This window comes from Amblyomma mixtum, chromosome 1 (genome assembly GCF_055824585.1).
Source record: "Amblyomma mixtum isolate Tamu chromosome 1, ASM5582458v1, whole genome shotgun sequence".
NCBI lineage: Eukaryota > Metazoa > Arthropoda > Arachnida > Ixodida > Ixodidae > Amblyomma > Amblyomma mixtum.
Genome location: NC_143012.1, coordinates 194,075,787 through 194,093,020, shown reverse-complemented (window position 1 = coordinate 194,093,020; position 17,234 = coordinate 194,075,787). Strand labels below are relative to the sequence as shown.

At 49.3% G+C, this 17,234-nt stretch overlaps 1 non-coding gene across 1 annotated transcript; it reads left to right on the top strand.

The window, feature by feature from the left end:
• Window positions 1–9,957: 9,957 nt before the first annotated feature.
• TRNAL-CAA (transfer RNA leucine (anticodon CAA)) lies at window positions 9,958–10,080 on the top strand. The gene is made up of 2 exons: window positions 9,958–9,995; window positions 10,035–10,080. It is a non-coding gene; the product is annotated as a tRNA-Leu (tRNA).
• Window positions 10,081–17,234: the final 7,154 nt, after the last annotated feature.

Genomic DNA, 17,234 nt, shown 5'->3' with positions numbered 1-17,234 from the left:
AGGAGCGGCTTCAGCGGCCGTGTCAGGCCGCGGTGACAGGGCCAGTCAACAGGAAAATACTTAACAGGTTGTTTTGCCAGCACTGCCTACAGGTTGGTTTGTTTTGAATACGGTTTTTGTGCACGCCGATATCAGGTCCCGCCCGTACCGGGTAGAAGATTTCCGCGACGCTTTAGCAGAGCAGTCGCTGCTCCCCGATGTTATCGCAATGGGGGCGTATCGGATGAGCCACGTCTAGGCCGTCACTTTCAAGGTTGCTGAAGCGGTGACCAAGATTATTAGTGTCGGTGAGGTGGTAGTGAAAAAAGGCCGCTGCTTGGTGATTGACCCGACCAACCAAGACGTGCGACTGAAACTTCACTGGCTGCTACACAACGTGCCAAACGAGGATGTTCGGGCTGCCTTTGCGCCGTACGGAAAAGGGACGGAAGTTGCCCGCGAGCGCTGGCGCGTGAGTGGTATGTCAGAAAAAGGCTCGACTACTAGACTCGTCACGCTGAAGTTGAGAGCTGGCGTGAAGCTGGACGACCTGCCGCACCAGCTCAACGTTAGCGGTGAGCTGGCTCTCGTTGTTGTGCCGGGCAGACCACCGTTATGCCTGCGCTGTCGGAGTATGGGGCACATCCGTACGGAAAGCCGAGTCCCACGTTGCGGAGCCTGCCGACGGTTCGGCCATGAAGACGGACAGTGTGCCCGCACTTACGCGAGCAATACCGGCGCCGGAACAGGAGTAGACTCGTCTGAGTTGCTGATGGACGAGGCTGATGCGGAAGATGCAGCCCGTGCAGACGGGAAACCAGCAGCGAGGGAAGGGCCGTCTCTTACGGTTTTGACGAAGCAGAAGGCGACGTCAAGTGAGGTACCGGCGAGTGTAGTACAAGTTCAGAGTGCCTTTCAACAGGATGGCGATGGCGCGCCGAAGGGCGCGACAGAAGCCGCGGCCGAAGCTCTGGACAGCGCTCAACCTGCCAACACCGAAGGCATGGACTTCACTGAGGAGGCTGGCACCCAAACGGCTGGAAAACGCTCCCGCGAGGAAAGCGCCGGCGAAAAGACGCACCTTGATGGCAGCAGCGACGAACCTCCGTCGAAGGCCCCGGGAATCCGGCGTCCGATGTTGAAGCCGCGGCCGAACGTCATGGCCGAGACAAGGAAGGCGGGGAAACCGCCTCCGTAGTTCTGCAATGTGCATTTGTGCTGTTTTTTTCTTGCTTTTCTTTTTTTTCCTTGTTTCCTTTTTTTATTTTGGTGGGGAGTGGTACCCATCAGACTGTGTGCGCGGATCTGGAACTGCTGGCGAAGGAATTACCCCTGTGTTCCCGACGCCTGCACGCGGATATCTGGAAAGGCGACACCGTACATGCACAGTGAGTTTAAGAATACTGCTCAGCTGACTATGAGGGGTACTGTGGAACTCAAGTCTCCTTTTCATAGGGCTGGCGATGAGACTAGACACAGCTTTACATGTAGCAACTTTGAATGTGAGAGGCCTTGGTGCACGACGGCGTCAGTGCCAGCTTAACCGCCTGATTGCTGAAAACGCGCTTGACATAGTTGCAGTCCAAGAGACTAAGATCGAAAGTGAGGAATCCACTGATCGCATGGTGTCCACCTTTCGTGCAGCCTTTAACGTTTGTGTTTGCCATTCCATTGGCACCTCGGGTGGGTGCGTATTATTTGTGCGAAATAATTTAGGCATCACTGTCGAGTCGCTTTTTTCTTGCCCTAGTGGACGGCTTATTGTTGTAGATTTTTCTTTTTCCAATTTATGTTGGTGCATTATATGTGTGTATGCTCCAAATGTTGAATCTGAGCGTTTTGATCTCTTTACCCGTTTGGAGCCCTACCTTGTTTGCGACCGAGTGTTGTTGCTGTTGGGAGATTTTAATTGTGTGTGTGCCGCTAATGATCGAGTGATGGGTACGCCTGTGTATGATAAGAGTGCTCAATTTCTTCAATCTGTGGCTTGTGATAATAGTTTAGAGGATATCGGCAGTATATTTGCCGAAGGGAATCGACCTCAGTTCACTCATTTTCAACGTAATAGTCATGCCAGGTTGGACAGAATTTATGCATTCATAGATCTCGTGTCTCTTTGCACGAGTTGCAAAGTTATACCTGTAGCTTTTAGTGATCATTGCCTAGTGATCGCAAGTTTCGGCATAAAGCAGAGAAAGACAAAATTTAACTGGAATCTCTGGAAATTTCTTGTAAAGCTTTTAGAGGAGGAGGAATTCGTAACTGATATTGCGGATGGAATGCAGAAGCTGCTTGAGGGGCGACCCAGCGTTGTTGCGGTTCAGTGGGAAGATGTCAAGGAGTGGATAAAAAGAAGGGCCATTGAAAAAAGTTGCTTGAAGCGATAGGAAGAAAAACAGGAAGAGAAAGCAGCTCGCGAACAACTGCAATTTTTAATAGGCATGGAAAGCTCAGAGCCTGGGAAGTATTCTAAGGACCTAAGGGAGGTGAAAAGCCTGCTCGAACGCTTAGACACTGAAAGGTATAAAGCCGCCGTTATACGCGCAAGGACACAGAAACTGTGGGCTGGTGAAACGCCGACGAAGCGAACTTTGTGTGACGAAAAGCGTTATGCTTGCCACAACGAAATCAGGCAGATAAGGAACGGAGATGAAGTCACGAGTGACGCTTATGCAATCAAGCAGCTATTTGAAGAGCAGTACATTGAGCTTCTTGGACATACGCGTGACATGAGTGAGGCCTTCCTGGTTGACTTTATGCCTCCCCTGCCGAGACTTCAGGACGAAGTAAAGGAGCGGCTTGAGAAGCCCATAACTGCAAAAGAAATAGAGACTGCAATCGAAGAGCTGCAAGTGGGAAAAGCTCCAGGACCTGATGGAATAGGGGCCGAATTTTACAAAGAATTTAACCCCACAGTCGCTCAGTTACTGCTAAGAGTTCTGGATGAAGCTTACGAAAGAAAACAAGTGCCACTCTCCTTCACCACGTCGTACATAGTGTTGATTCCGAAATCAGATGACGCAGAAAAGAAGTTGTTGGTGGGGAACTATTGCCCGATAAGCCTCACCAACGTGGACTATAAATTGTACATGAAGGTTTTAGCAAAGAGATTGCAGAGCATAATTACGAAATTGGTTGGGCCGCACCAGACTTGCGGAATCAAAGATAGGAGTATCACCACAAATGTGCACGTCGCACGGACCGTGCTGGAATGTTGCGATGTGCTCGGGGACCGCATCGCTATGATGCAACTAGAGCTGGCAAAAGCCTTTGATCGCGTTTCCCATGATGTCATTTTCAGCATTTTGGAGCACGCTAATGTACGCCGTATTATTGCAGAAGGTGTCAAGATGGCACATGCAAACTGCACCACACGCATTATTGTTAATGGTGACCTCACAGACAGGATAGCAGTTCATTCGTCGGTAAGGCAGGGATGCCCGCTATCGCCTCTGCTGTTTGCGGCCTACTTGGAGCCACTGTGCTTAGCTATCATCAAAAGTGAGAGCATCACGGGCTTTCGATTACAGTAGACTCACGTCAAAATCCTTGCTTATGCGGACGATATTGCGGTACTCTGTTCAGACAGAGGCAGCATTACCGAGGTGATCAGCACGGTGGATAAATTTTGCAAACAAACGGGGTGTCTCATAAACTGGGACAAAAGCTCTGGCTTTTGGCATGGCGACTGGGAAGCGATGCCTGAACACTTTTCTAGGATGCGATGGTCGTCTTCGCCGACACAATATCTCGGCGTCTCCCTAGTGTGTTATCGTGATGCAAGTGAACACTGGAATGAGGATATATCAAGGTCGAGGGAGAAAGCAGATGCCTGGAAAGGGAGGCCGTTATCAATGTTTGCGCGAGCCTCCGTTTGCAATCTTTTCCTAGTATCTAAAATATGGTATTTGATGAATGTGCTGTGCGCATCTCGGGCCAGTATTCAAAAGATGCATCGAGTGTTCGCTGTTTTCATTTGGTCGTCGAACTGGGAGAGAACCAGTCGTATCAATTTGTTTCTTTCAGTGAAAAAAGGAGGCCTCGGCCTTGTGCATTTATTTCTGCGTCAAGTTGTTTCGCGTTTTTTCTTTCTTCGAAATCAAAGGGATTATTTTCCTATGACTGTTATCCAAGTGCGGTTGCAGAGACTTCTTCCTGAATTTGTCGTCTCATCTTGTGCAAATATGTGTGGCACTGGCAATGGTTACATGCGATAGGTTGTACTCTCTTTTAGGCTGCTCCATGTGCGGTTTTCCCTTGAGTACTTATCTAAAGTGTCAAAGAAAAAGCTGTATAAGGATCTGGTGGACACCATGTTACCGACCCCAATCTACCGGTTACCTTATCGTGGAGGCCCAGGGCACGATGTATTAAAGAGAGTTAAAAATATGCCTGTGAACCCATCTACGAAATCTTTTTTTCTTTAAATTGCACTCGAATACACTTCCTGTTAAAACGTGGCTGCACGAAAAGGGGATTTTTGTCCCATGGACCACAAACTGTCTCTTATGCAAAAAACCTGAGACAGTAGAACATGTATTTCGGGACTTCTGGGACCCCATTTTCTATTGGGATGTGCTCCAATGAACAGTCAGAAAAGGGACCCCTACGGCATCAGATTCTTGCCAATTCAGAATGAAGCAGGAGTACCAGATGATTTAATCATGCATCTGGGCCTCCACAGCATCTGGAGGACACGGATGCAAGTGCGACACGCGGATGTTAACGTTTGCTCGGTGCGCGAAAACTTTATTGAAAGTGTTGCGAGCTTGAGAGAAATGTACCGAGCACAAGTTGACCCACCGGAATGGATTTCTGTATTTGATGACCTGGTCGCATTGAGAAGATTTTAAGCCTTGATACGTCAGCCGAATTAGGCTGATGTTTTTATCATTTGTACATTTTTGTTTTCATGTCACAGACGGCAATAAAGAAAAAAAAAGGATGGCCGAGCGGTCTAAGGCGCCAGACTCAAGGTTAAACTCCTTGCCTGCGGGATGTGGGCTAAACGAGGCTTCTGGTCCACAAATGTGGGCGTGGGTTCGAATCCCACTTCTGACACTTATTTTTTCTTGATTATTTGCGCAGCCAATTCATATACTGGTAAAATCGGTGTGCCAGCATTGTCAGGATGGCCGAGCGGCATTCTACTTCCGGCCACCGAGCGTGACGGACGCAGGATCATGAGCTCCAGCGGAGCGGCGATAGCGGCCCTTTCCAGCCGCGGAAACAGGCTCGAGGACAACGACGATAGCGAGTACCAGATTATTCTGCCAACTTTGCCCACCGGACGCGTTGTTTTTAACACGCTTTTTTTGCACGGCGATGTGCGGGTTAGGCCATACAGGGTCGAGGATTTCCGTGACGCCCTTGCCAACGTTGGTGCGCTCCCCGACGTTTTGGTGTTGGGGGCGTATCAGATCAACCATGTGTGGGCTGTCACGTTAACCAGCACAGAAGCAACAAAGAAGCTGGCGGCGTTCAAGGAACTGGAAGTGAAAGGTCGCCGCTGCCTCATCATCGATCCCGAAGACCAACAAGTGAAGCTGCGTCTCCACTGGATGTTGCACGGCGTGGCAGATGAGGACATCCGGACGGCGTTTGCTGCTTTTGGAAACGTGACCGAAGTGACCCGGGAGAGGTGGCGAGTTCAAGGCGTCAAGGAGAAGGGGTCCACCACGAGGACGGTGCTCCTGAAATTGAAGCCTGGCATTAAGGTTGATGATTTACCGCACCAGCTGCGAGTCGCCGGGGAATTAGCCCTTGTCGTGGTGCCTGGGCGGGCGATGCAGTGCTTACGCTGTCGAGGCACGGGACACGTCCGCCGCGAATGTAAGGTGCCCCGATGTTCAAAATGTAGGCGCTACGGACATGAGGAGGCTGACTGTGTGCTCACGTACGCTTCGGCCGCGGGACCTGGAACGAGGGAGCGGTCGGCGGAGCTCACTATGGACGTAGTCGAGGCAGAGGAGGCGGCAAAGGGAACCGGAGAAGCGCGTACGCAGGCACGGGAGACAGACTCGTCGGGGGACTCGGCACGAGATATCAGTGGTGCCAGCGATGCAGGGAGGAGTGACGCTACACCTGACCTCCCGAGGTCAGAGGACGAGACGTCACCTCAGCCGGCAGACGACATGGAGCAAGATAACGGTGAGGAGCACCCGGACACCAGCGGTACCCGTTCGCCAAGCGTCACAGCCCCAGCCAAGCGACCCCACACACAGACCGATCTCGAAGGTGACAAGGCAACAGACCCCGGTGTCGACGAGCCGCCAGCAAAAACAGTCCAACCCCGGCGGTCCACACTACGTCCGCGGCCAAACCTTTCTTCGGAGAGGCGTGCAGCGGACAAAGCGCCCCCGCTGCCGGTTCAGCCGCTCGCACCAGACGGAGGCGGTTCCAACGACGGCGTCTAGCCGCGCGCTAGACGAGGAAGGTAAGCACCATGCTCTCGGTCTTTTCACCCTTTATGAAAATGGCGCCTGAAACCCCTTTGAGAGTAGCCACGTTAAATGTCAGGGGATTGGCAGCAAAAAAGAAGCAGAGCCAAGTACACCGCCTGCTAAGTGACCATGATATCGACGTGCTTGCCGTACAAGAAACAAAGGTTGATGGGGAGGAAGAGACCGGGAGCATGGTGCAACGTTTCACGGCTAGATTTTACGCCATTGTGAGCCACGCGGTAGGGACATCGGCTGGGTGTGTATTGTTTGTCAAAAAGCTGCCCGGACTGATTGTACAGGCTCACTACTCATGTCTGTCAGGACGGTGTGTTGTAGCCGATTTTGCATATTCCAATGCTGAGTGGCGCATTATTTGTGTGTATGCCCCGAACATTGTTGAGGAAAGAGCAGTGTTTTTCGAGAATGTTATGCAGCAGTTAAGTACGGAGAGGCAGGTAGTAATGCTGGGCGATTTCAACTGTGTACTGAATGCTCGGGACAAAACCAGCACACGCGGCTTCAGAGACAAGAGCACTGATGTGTTGTGCCAGTTAACAAGCGAGTGGAATATGGAAGATGTGGCCGAGTACCTGGGGGGAGCGCGTGCCGTACAGTACACGCATTTCCAAGGTGCGAGCCACGCACGCCTTGACAGAATTTACGTGTCGCTGGATTTGATTCCCGTATGCAATGAATACCAAGTTGTGCCCATGACATTCACGGATCACTGTTTAGTAAAATGCGTATTCGGCACCAAAAAACGAAGGAATGCATTTAGCTGGGAGTTATGGAAATTTAACAACAAATTGCTCATTGATGAGACCTTTAGACGGGTTGTACTAAATGAACTCATTAAAGTAGGGCCGGGCACATTGTACGAAATCTGGAAGCAATGGGAGATGTGCAAAGAACAGATTAAAATAAAAGCCATTGATAGGTCCAGTTGCCTGCGGTACCAGGAGAAAATTAAAGAAACCCAGCTAAAGGCTTTGCTGGAAAAACTACATGAGCAAGAATGTAAGGCACCCGGCACATGGATAGAAGATATTAGGAAAATAAAAGAACAGCTTGCGTTGATGGAAGAAGACAGATACCAAGGAGCGTTAGTGCGGGCAAGGGCGGAAAGTTGGGACATGGGCGAGACGCCCTCGAAAAGAGCACTGGCTTTGGAAAAGGCGCATGCGGAAAAAAATCATATTGATAAGATTGAATGGGGCGGCATGCTATCGTCAGATGACGAACATATCAGACAAGGCTTCTTCCAGTATTATCAGCAGCTTTTTAACAAACAGAAGGTCGACATAAACGCGTTCAAAGAAAAGTTTCTTATCGCTATGCCACGACTTGACGAGGACACGAAGGAAAGATTAGAGATGCCAATCACAGAACTCGAGGTCGAAAAAGCAATCGATAGTTTAAATATGGGAAAGTCGCCTGGGCCAGACGGCCTAAGTGCAGCCTTCTATAAGGGGTTTAAGAACGAAATAGCGCCAATATTGACTGCGTTGTTCAAAGAAGCCTACGAAATAAACAGATTGCCGCTGTCATACGGGTTATCTCACACTATTCTAATTCCAAAGACAAATAACGAGGAAAAGCTCCAGCAGGTCACAGCTTACAGGCCAATTTCCTTGACTAATGTCGATTATAAAATATTAATGAAAGTGCTAGCAAGGAGACTGCAGTCAGTAATTCAGGATATTGTTGGCCCTCACCAAACGTGCGGGATAAAGGGGAGATCAATTATGACTAACATTCACACGGCAAGATCGGTTCTGGAGTGTTGTGATCTGACTAATGACTGTGTGGCCATCCTCCAACTAGACCTCGAAAAAGCATTTGACTGTGTAGCCCACGAAATTTTGCTCTGTATTCTGGACCACGCGAATGTAGGTTCAGTAATTCGAGAGGGCGTGGCCATGGCGTACCGCGGCTGCACTACGAGATTAATTATAAACAAGAGTCTGGGGGCCCCCATTCGTGTGCAACGTTCGGTACGCCAGGGCTGCCCCCTCAGTCCACTTTTGTTTGCCATTTATATAGAGACACTATGTTTGAACATTATTAAGAATGAGGCTGTTCAAGGTTTTAGGTTGCAGGCAGCTGAAGTCAAGTTGCTTGCGTACGCGGATGACCTAGCGGTGTTTGCTGTGAATCAGCAGAGCATACGGGAGGCTGTTGTGTCTGTTGACAGTTTCAGGAAGGCAACCGGAAGTAAAGTGAACTGGGCAAAGTGCCAGGGACTTTGGCATGGGGGTTGGCCATCAACCCCAGATCGTTTTGCGAATGTGACTTGGGTAACTATCCCCCCAAAATACCTAGGAGTGCCACTAAATTGCTACCGGGACAGTGATGCATATTGGAAAGAACAAGCGCACGAACTACGGGAAAAATCAGATAGATGGAAGGGGGCACATTTATCAATCTTTGCGAGAGCGACGGTGTGTAACTTGTTCTTTTTAAGCAAACTGTGGTACGTCATGCAAGTGTTGCACTGTTCCCGGGCAAATGTACAGAAGATACATCGCATTTTAGCTGTTTTTGTTTGGTCCTCGACCTGGGAACGGTGCCGACGGACGAATTTGTTTAGACGTGTGAAAGATGGTGGCCTTGGGCTAGGACATCTGTTTCTGCGCCAGCTTGTAAACAGGTTTTTCTTTTTCCGAGATGTGCGTGACCCTTTTTTGAGAACTATGTGTCAACTAAGGTTGACCCGTGTTTTGCCTGATTTTGTTGTGGGAACAAATTATTTTTCCGGAAGAACTTTAGGTTACTTCAGAGAAGTTGCTGATAGCGTTAAATTTCTGGTTGTGCGTTTTTCGAGAGAATATTTAAGTGACGTGAAGCGGAGAAAGCTATACGCAGATCTGTGTGATGTTGTTTTTCCAGTGCCAATGTACAGAGCTTTGTACGATGGAGGCCACGGAGGGGATGTTCTGAAAAGAGTAAAAAGAATGCAAGTACAGCCAGGAACCAAAACTTTCTTCTTCAAGTTACATACGGAAACACTCTCAGTTAAAAGGTTTTTAGAGGGAAGGGGTTTATTCCTACCGTGGGGTTCGCATTGCCTAATCTGCAAGTGTCCCGAAACAATAGACCATGTGTTTCTTCACTGTTGGGAGGGGGTGTTTTTTTGGGATGTTTTGCAACGAACAATTAAAAAAGAGCTGCCGCTTCATCCCTACGGTATCAGATATTTGGCAATTGAAAACCAGGACGGGTTTCCGTTTGATCAGGTAATGCTCTGGGGCCTCCATAGTATATGGCGCTCCAGAATGGCGGGGTATTACTGCGATTCTGACGCGAGACCAGCCCGCATGTATTTTCGGGAAAATGTACGTAGATTTGTGGAAGTAATGAAACTACAAGCATGTGTACCCGATTGGCTACCCAGGATGGAAAATTTGGCTCTGTTGAGAGAATTTTAAACTTGACAAGGCCTGCCAGGAAGATCTGGCAGGTTGCTAGTTTTCAGTTTGGTGTATGTAGATTTTGTGTTGTTTTCTTGAAGGCAATAAAGAAAAAAAAAAAAAAAAACAGGATGGCCGAGCGGTCTAAGGCGCCAGACTCAAGTTTAAACTCCTTGCCTGCGGGATGTGGGCTAAACGAGGCTTCTGGTCCACAAATGTGGGCGTGGGTTCGAATCCCACTTCTGACACTTATTTTTTCTTGATTATTTGCGCAGCCAATTCATATACTGGTAAAATCGGTGTGCCAGCATTGTCAGGATGGCCGAGCGGTCTAAGGCGCCAGACTCAAGGTTAAACTCCTTGCCTGCGGGATGTGGGCTAAACGAGGCTTCTGATCCACAAATGTGGGCGTGTTTTCGAATCCCACTTCTGACACTTATTTTTTCTTGATTATTTGCGCAGCCAATTCATATACTGGTAAAATCGGTGTGCCAGCATTGTCAGGATGGCCGAGCGGCATTCCACTTCCGGCTTCCGTGGGAGACGGTCGTGTGATGGGAAGCTCTGAGCGCGCTTCGTTATCGGTCATGTCTGGCCGAGGTTTCGGTGAGCGACGCCCACCAGTGGGCTATCGCTTAGTTTTGCCTACGCTGCCTTCGGGAGACGCAATGAAGACAGCGGTTTTCCTTCACTGCGATATTGCCGGGCGGCCTTATCGCATACAGGATTTTCGTGAGCCTTTGGAAACTGCCGGTGTTCTACCTTTCGTGGCTGGCATTGGGGCCTTTCAAATGTCGCATGTGTGGATGTTGAAGCTGAAAACTGCGGAAGCGAAGGAACGACTGCTGAAAGAAGGAGCACTTGAAGTGAAAAAACGCTATTGTGCGGTCATAGACCCCAACAAACGTGAGTTGGCCTTCAGGGTGCACTGGGTGCCCTTCTACGTGTCGAATGAATCTGTGCAGAAGGCTTTTGAAGAATTTGGAGAGGTGACAGACGTCAACCGCGAGCAGTGGAACAGTCCCGGTTTCGAAGACGTCGAATCGACCACCCGTCTGGTGCGTATAGTTCTGAAGGAGGGGCTCTCTATCGATGATTTGCCCCACATGCTCAAGTTCTACGGAGGACAAGTGTTGGTGGTGGTGCCTGGACGGCCACCAATATGCCTACGGTGCAAAAGGACGGGACATATACGACGCGACTGCCGCACGCCAAGATGCAGTTTGTGTCACGCCTTCGGACACGAACGGGAAGGGTGCGTTCGCACGTATGCGCGTGTGGCCACGGGTACTGCTCCGCCACAAGACGACGGCAGCGAGCTGCTCATGGACCAGGAGGAACTGGAGAACGCCGGAGCCCCGCCCCCTTCAGGACTCAGCGACGGCCCTGCTTCCCAGCAGCCGGAGCTGCCCGCTGGCGACGAGAAGTCACAAGGTGACCCCGCTGCAGAAACGACTGGCAAGAAGGCGGATGCTGCTGCGGCGCCAGAAGAGCCAACGAGGGAGAGCACTTCAGGCGACCACGACTCCGAGGCGCCGATGGATGCGACAGTCGCTTCCATTAAGCGACCTCGGGACTACGAAAAGGCACCGGCTACGGAACGAGAACTACGTCGGCTAGAAAGGCATTGGAGAGGGGAGGGAGCCAAGAAAGGCAAGTTAGCCTTGTCGCGGTCCTCGTCGCTAACTCGCGACGAGAGGCCGAAGCAGTGAGCCTTAGTCACTGTTGTTTGTTTGCTGTGTGCACGCTATGGCTTATTTGAAGAAACCGCTAAAAGTTGGCACTCTGAACGTACGAGGGCTTGCCTCGAAGCGTAAGCAAGTGCAGTTGAACCGACTGTTCGGGGAGTTAGATCTAGATATCGCGGCTATTCAAGAAACAAAAGTTGAGGATGAGCAGCAAACAGATAACATGGTGCTTGGTTTTCGTTCGCATTTCAATGTTTGTGTAAGCCATGCGGCTGGTTTGTCGGCGGGATGCTGTCTTTTCCTGAGGAAAAACATAGGCATAGTGGAGGAACAAATAATAACTTGTGCAAGGGGGCGGTTTATCGTGTGTGACTTCACATATGAAACATTCGCGTTGAGGGTTGTTGTCCTGTATGCTCCCACGATACAAAAGGAACGGCGCGGTTTTTTTGAACAGTTAGCCTCGTTCCTTGATTGCAGTCGAGTGCTCATACTATTGGGAGACTTCAATTGCGTTTTGGACCCTAAAGATCGTTCAAATGTAAAGGACGTAAAAGACCCGAGTGTTGATTTCTTGAAGAGTGTCCTCAACGAGTGCAGCTTGGAGGATGTAATAGGCCTGGCGAAGAGTCAGAATCACGTGCATTTTACGCATTTTCAAGGTAGTAGCCACGCACGACTGGACAGAATATATGTGTCGCCGGAGTTTTCACCTTGCTGTGAGCAGTATGAAGTGAAGCAAGTGTCATTTAGTGACCACTGCCTAGTTACGGTAACTTTGGGAGGAAGGAAGCAGCGTAAAGCAAAAATGAACTGGGATATGTGGAAACTAAACTCAAGGCTTATAGAAGACGACATATTTTTAAGAAAAGTTAAGGAAAGCATGGATATGTTTAATAATAGTAAAACAGGACGTATTGAATCTTGGGAATGCTTTAAGCAGGAGTTGAAAATGCATGCCATTGAGCGTTCAACTATAAGAAAATATGAGGAAAAAAAAGAAGAAAAGCATTTGCGTGAGCTTTTGGCGAATTTAGGGCACGAAGAGGAAAAAACGCCGGGCATGTTCATGCATGATATAAAAGGCGTCAAAGTTAGGCTAGAAGCTTTAGATGCTCAGAAGTACAGAGGAGCAGCGATAAGAGCACGCACGGAAAAATGGCTTACTGGTGAAATGCCTACAAAACGCGCGCTCACAGATGAAAAGCGATACGCGCGGTCAAACGAGATATCAGTTATCGAATACAAAGGACGAATCCTCAGTGAACAAAGTGAAATTTCGAGTGCATTCGTGGAACAGTACCGTGAGCTGTTTTCACGCAAAGCACCAAGTGAAGAAGGGTTTCGGGAAAACTTTTTGCCACTTATGCCAATATTAGGAAATGAGATAACTGAAGAACTAGAGAGCGAAATAAGTATTAAGGAAATAGAGACAGCAATTGAGGAATTGAATGCCGGAAAGTCGCCGGGACCTGACGGTTTGACTGCTGCCTTTTATAAGAGCTTTAAATATGACATTGCTGCTATGCTACATAAGCTTTTCAAAGAGTGTTTTGAGGTCGGTAGGCTGCCACCTTCGTTTGGCAATGCTCATACGGTCTTAATTCCTAAGACAGATGACCCTGCCAAGCTGGTAAAAGTAACAAGCTATAGACCGATCACGTTAACAAACGTTGATTATAAAATCCTGATGAAAGTGTTAGCTAAGCGATTGCAATACGTCATAAAGGATATTGTAGGGCATCACCAAACGTGTGGCATAAAAACAAGAAGCATATTTAAAAATATTCATGTAGCACGCAGCGTGCTCGAGTGCTGCGATGCTTTAAATAAGAAAGTGGCTATGGTTCAAATTGACTTTGAAAAAGGATTTGATCGGGTGTCTCATGAAATACTCTATTGTTTGTTGGAACATATTGGTATTGGTTCGGTTGTTCTCAATGGGGTAAAAATGGCTTATGCATGTTGCTCGACACGACTTATGGTAAACAAAATATTATCTGAAAGAATTGATGTGAGGGCTTCTGTTCGACAAGGATGTCCACTGTCCCCTCTACTTTTTGCAATTTATTTGGAGCCTTTTTGTAGGATGATAACTGCGAGCGAGCACATCCGAGGTTTTAGGTTGGGAGCGTGTGAGATGCGAATACTGGCATATGCAGATGATGTTGCCCTCTTTTGTGAAGATCGCAAAAGTATTGTAGAAGCGTTACAAGTAACCGGAAGGTTTTGCAGGCAAACTGGTAGCGCTGTTAATCTCGATAAATGTCTCGGAATCTGGCATGGGCAATGGGACTTGGAACCAGAATTGTTCTGCGGGGTCCGATGGGCTACAACTCCCGGAGTTTATTTGGGAGTCCCGCTGGACAGATATGGGGAAAATACCAATTACTGGAATGAAAAAGCGGAAGAAATGCGGGACCGGACCAAGGGATGGATGGGCCGTAATCTTTCTATTTTCGCGCGCGCAACTGTATGTAACACCTTTCTTGTGGCAAGGATCATGTATTTACTTCAAGTATTATATTGTGCACGAACCAATATCCAAAGGTTTCATAGGGTTTTTGCGGTCTTCATTTGGGCGTCCAATTGGGAACGAATTCGCAGAGACAATCTCTTCCGGAGAGTAAAGGTCGGGGGACTGTCTCTAATGCATCTCTATGTACGGCAGGTTATTTTAAGGTTTTGTTTCCTGCGTGACCAAAATGACCCCTTCCTGCGAACATTCATACAAACCATGTTATCCAGTGCACTTCCAGAATTCATTGTCTCTTCGTGCAATGCTCGGCGGTACACAGTGTCTCGCTTCCTGCGAGAGGTTGTCTGGTCATTCAGGTTTTTGCAAGAGCGGTTCTCGCTAGAGTATTTAGCGAATGTAACGCCGAAGCGCTTATACAAGGATCTTATTGAACAGTTGTTTCCAGCGCCACTGTACAGAACCTTATACTGTGAAGGCCCTGGGAAAGACGTTCTCAGGCGAGTTAAAAAGATGACTGTTGCACCTGGCGTCAAAACATTCTTTTTTAAATTACACACAGGAACGCTACTAGTAAAAACATGGCTAGAGGAAAAGGGCCTTTTTGTTCCTTGGGGCTCGAACTGTCTCCTGTGTAGAAAACCGGAGACGGTAGAACACGTGTTCCTCGATTGTTGGGATGCGGTGTTCTACTGGGATGTTTTGCAAAGAACCCTAAAAAAGGACTTGCCATTGACACCGCGCGGAATTCGGTACTTGACCACTGAAAGTGATGTTGCACAGTATGACCAGATTATGTTATTGGGCCTTCACAGCATTTGGAGGAGTAGAATGGCTGTAAGACATTGTGACTTGGATGCACGATCGGTATGTGGTTATTTTGTGGAACATGTGTATAAGTTGAGAGAAGTCTTGAAGCAACAAGATTGCGCGGATGATGTATTGAGTCTGATGGACCAACTTGTGTTAATGAAAGTCCATTAGACACGGTTGTCTGCCAAGGGGCACGACAACTACGATATTTTATTGATGTATTCATTCATGCAATAAAGGAAAAAAAAAAGGATGGCCGAGGGATTCTGCTTCCGGCCACGCCAGTGAACGGACGCAGGATGCAGGGCTCCGATGGAGCGGCTTCAGCGGCCGTGTCAGGCCGCGGTGACAGGGCCAGTCAACAGGAAAATACTTACCAGGTTGTTTTGCCAGCACTGCCTACAGGTCGGTTCGTTTTGAATACGGTTTTTTTGCACGCCGATATCAGGGCCCGCCCGTACCGGGTGGAAGATTTCCGCGACGCTTTAGCAGAGCAGTCGTTGCTCCCCGATGTTATCGCAATGGGGGCGTATCGGATGAGCCACGTCTGGGCCGTCACTCTCAAGGATGCTGAAGCGGTGACCAAGATTATTAGTGTCGGTGAGCTGGTAGTGAAAAAAGGCCGCTGCTTGGTGATTGACCCGGCCAACCAAGACGTGCGACTGAAACTTCACTGGCTGCTACACAACGTGCAAAACGAGGATGTTCGGGCTGCCTTTGCGCCGTACGGAAAAGTGACGGAAGTTGCCCGCGAACGCTGGCGCGTGAGTGGTATGTCAGAAAAAGGCTCGACTACTAGACTCGTCACGTTGAAGTTGAGAGCTGGCGTGAAGCTGGACGACCTGCCGCACCAGCTGAATGTTAGCGGTGAGCTGGCGCTCGTTGCTGTGCCGGGCAGACCACCGTTGTGCCTACGCTGTCGGAGTACGGGGCACATCCGTAAGGAATGCCGAGTCCCGCGTTGCGGAACCTGCCGACGGTTCGGCCATGAAGACGGACAGTGTGCCCGCACTTACGCGAGCATTACCGGCCCCGGTACAGGAGTAGACAAGTCTGAGTTGCTGATGGACGAGGCTGATGCGGAAGATGCAGCCCGTGCAAACGGGCAACCAGCAGCGAGGGAAGGGCCGTCGCTTACGGTTTTGACGAAGCAGAAGACGTCGTCAAGTGAGGTACCGGCGAGTGTAGTACAAGTTCAGAGTGCCTTTCAACAGGGTGGCGATGGCGCGCCGAAGAGCGCGCCAGAAGCCGCGGCCGAAGCTCTGGACAGCGCTGAACCTGCCAACACCGAAGGCATGGACTTCACTGAGGAGGCTGGCACCCTAACGGCTGGAAAACGCTCCCGCGAGGAAAGCGCCGGCGAAAAGACGCATCTTGATGGTGGCAGCGACGAACCGCCGCCGAAGGCCCCGGGAATCCGGCGTCCGATGTTCAAGCCGCGGCCGAACTTCATGGCCGAGACAAGGCAGGCGGGGAAACCGCCTCCGTAGTTCTGCAATGTGCATTTGTGCTGTTTTTTTATCTTGCTTTTCTTTTTTTTCCTTGTTGTCTTTTTTTTGGTGGGGAGTGGTACCCATGAGACTGTGTGCACGGATCTGGATCTGCTGGCGAAGGAATTACCCATGGGTTCCCGACGCCTGCACGCGGATATCTGGAAAGGCGACACCGTACATGCACAGTGAGTTTAAGAAGACTGCTCGGCTGACTATGAGGGGTACTGTGGGACTCAAGTCTCCTTTTCATAGGGCATGGCGATGAAACTAGACACAGCTTTACATGTAGCAACTTTGAATGTGAGAGGCCTTGGTGCACGACAGCGTCAGTGCCAGCTTAACCGCCTGCTTGCTGAAAACGCGCTTGACATAGTTGCAGTCCAAGAGACTAAGATCGAAAGTGAGGAATCCACTGATCGCATGGCGTCCACCTTTCGTGCAGCCTTTAACGTTTGTGTTTGCCATTCCGTTGGCACCTCGGGTGGGTGCGTATTATTTGTCCGAAATAATTTAGGCATCACTGTCGAGTCGGTTTTTTCTTGCCCTAGTGGACGGCTTATTGTTGTTGATTTTTCTTTTTCCAATTTATGTTGGCGCATTATATGTGTGTATGCTCCAAATGTTGAATCTGAGCGTTTTGATCTCTTTACCCGTTTGGAGCCCTACCTTGTTTGCGACCGAGTGTTGTTGCTGTTGGGAGATTTTAATTGTGTGTGTGCCGCTAATGATCGAGTGAAGGGTACGCCTGTGCGTGACAAGAGTGCTCAATTGCTTCAATCTCTGGTTTATGATAATAGCTTAGAGGATATTGGCAGTATATTTACCGAAGGGAATCAACCTCAGTTCACTCATTTTCAGCGTAATAGTCATGCCAGGTTGGATAGAATTTATGCATCCATTGATCTCGTGTCTCTTTGCACGAGTTGCAAAGT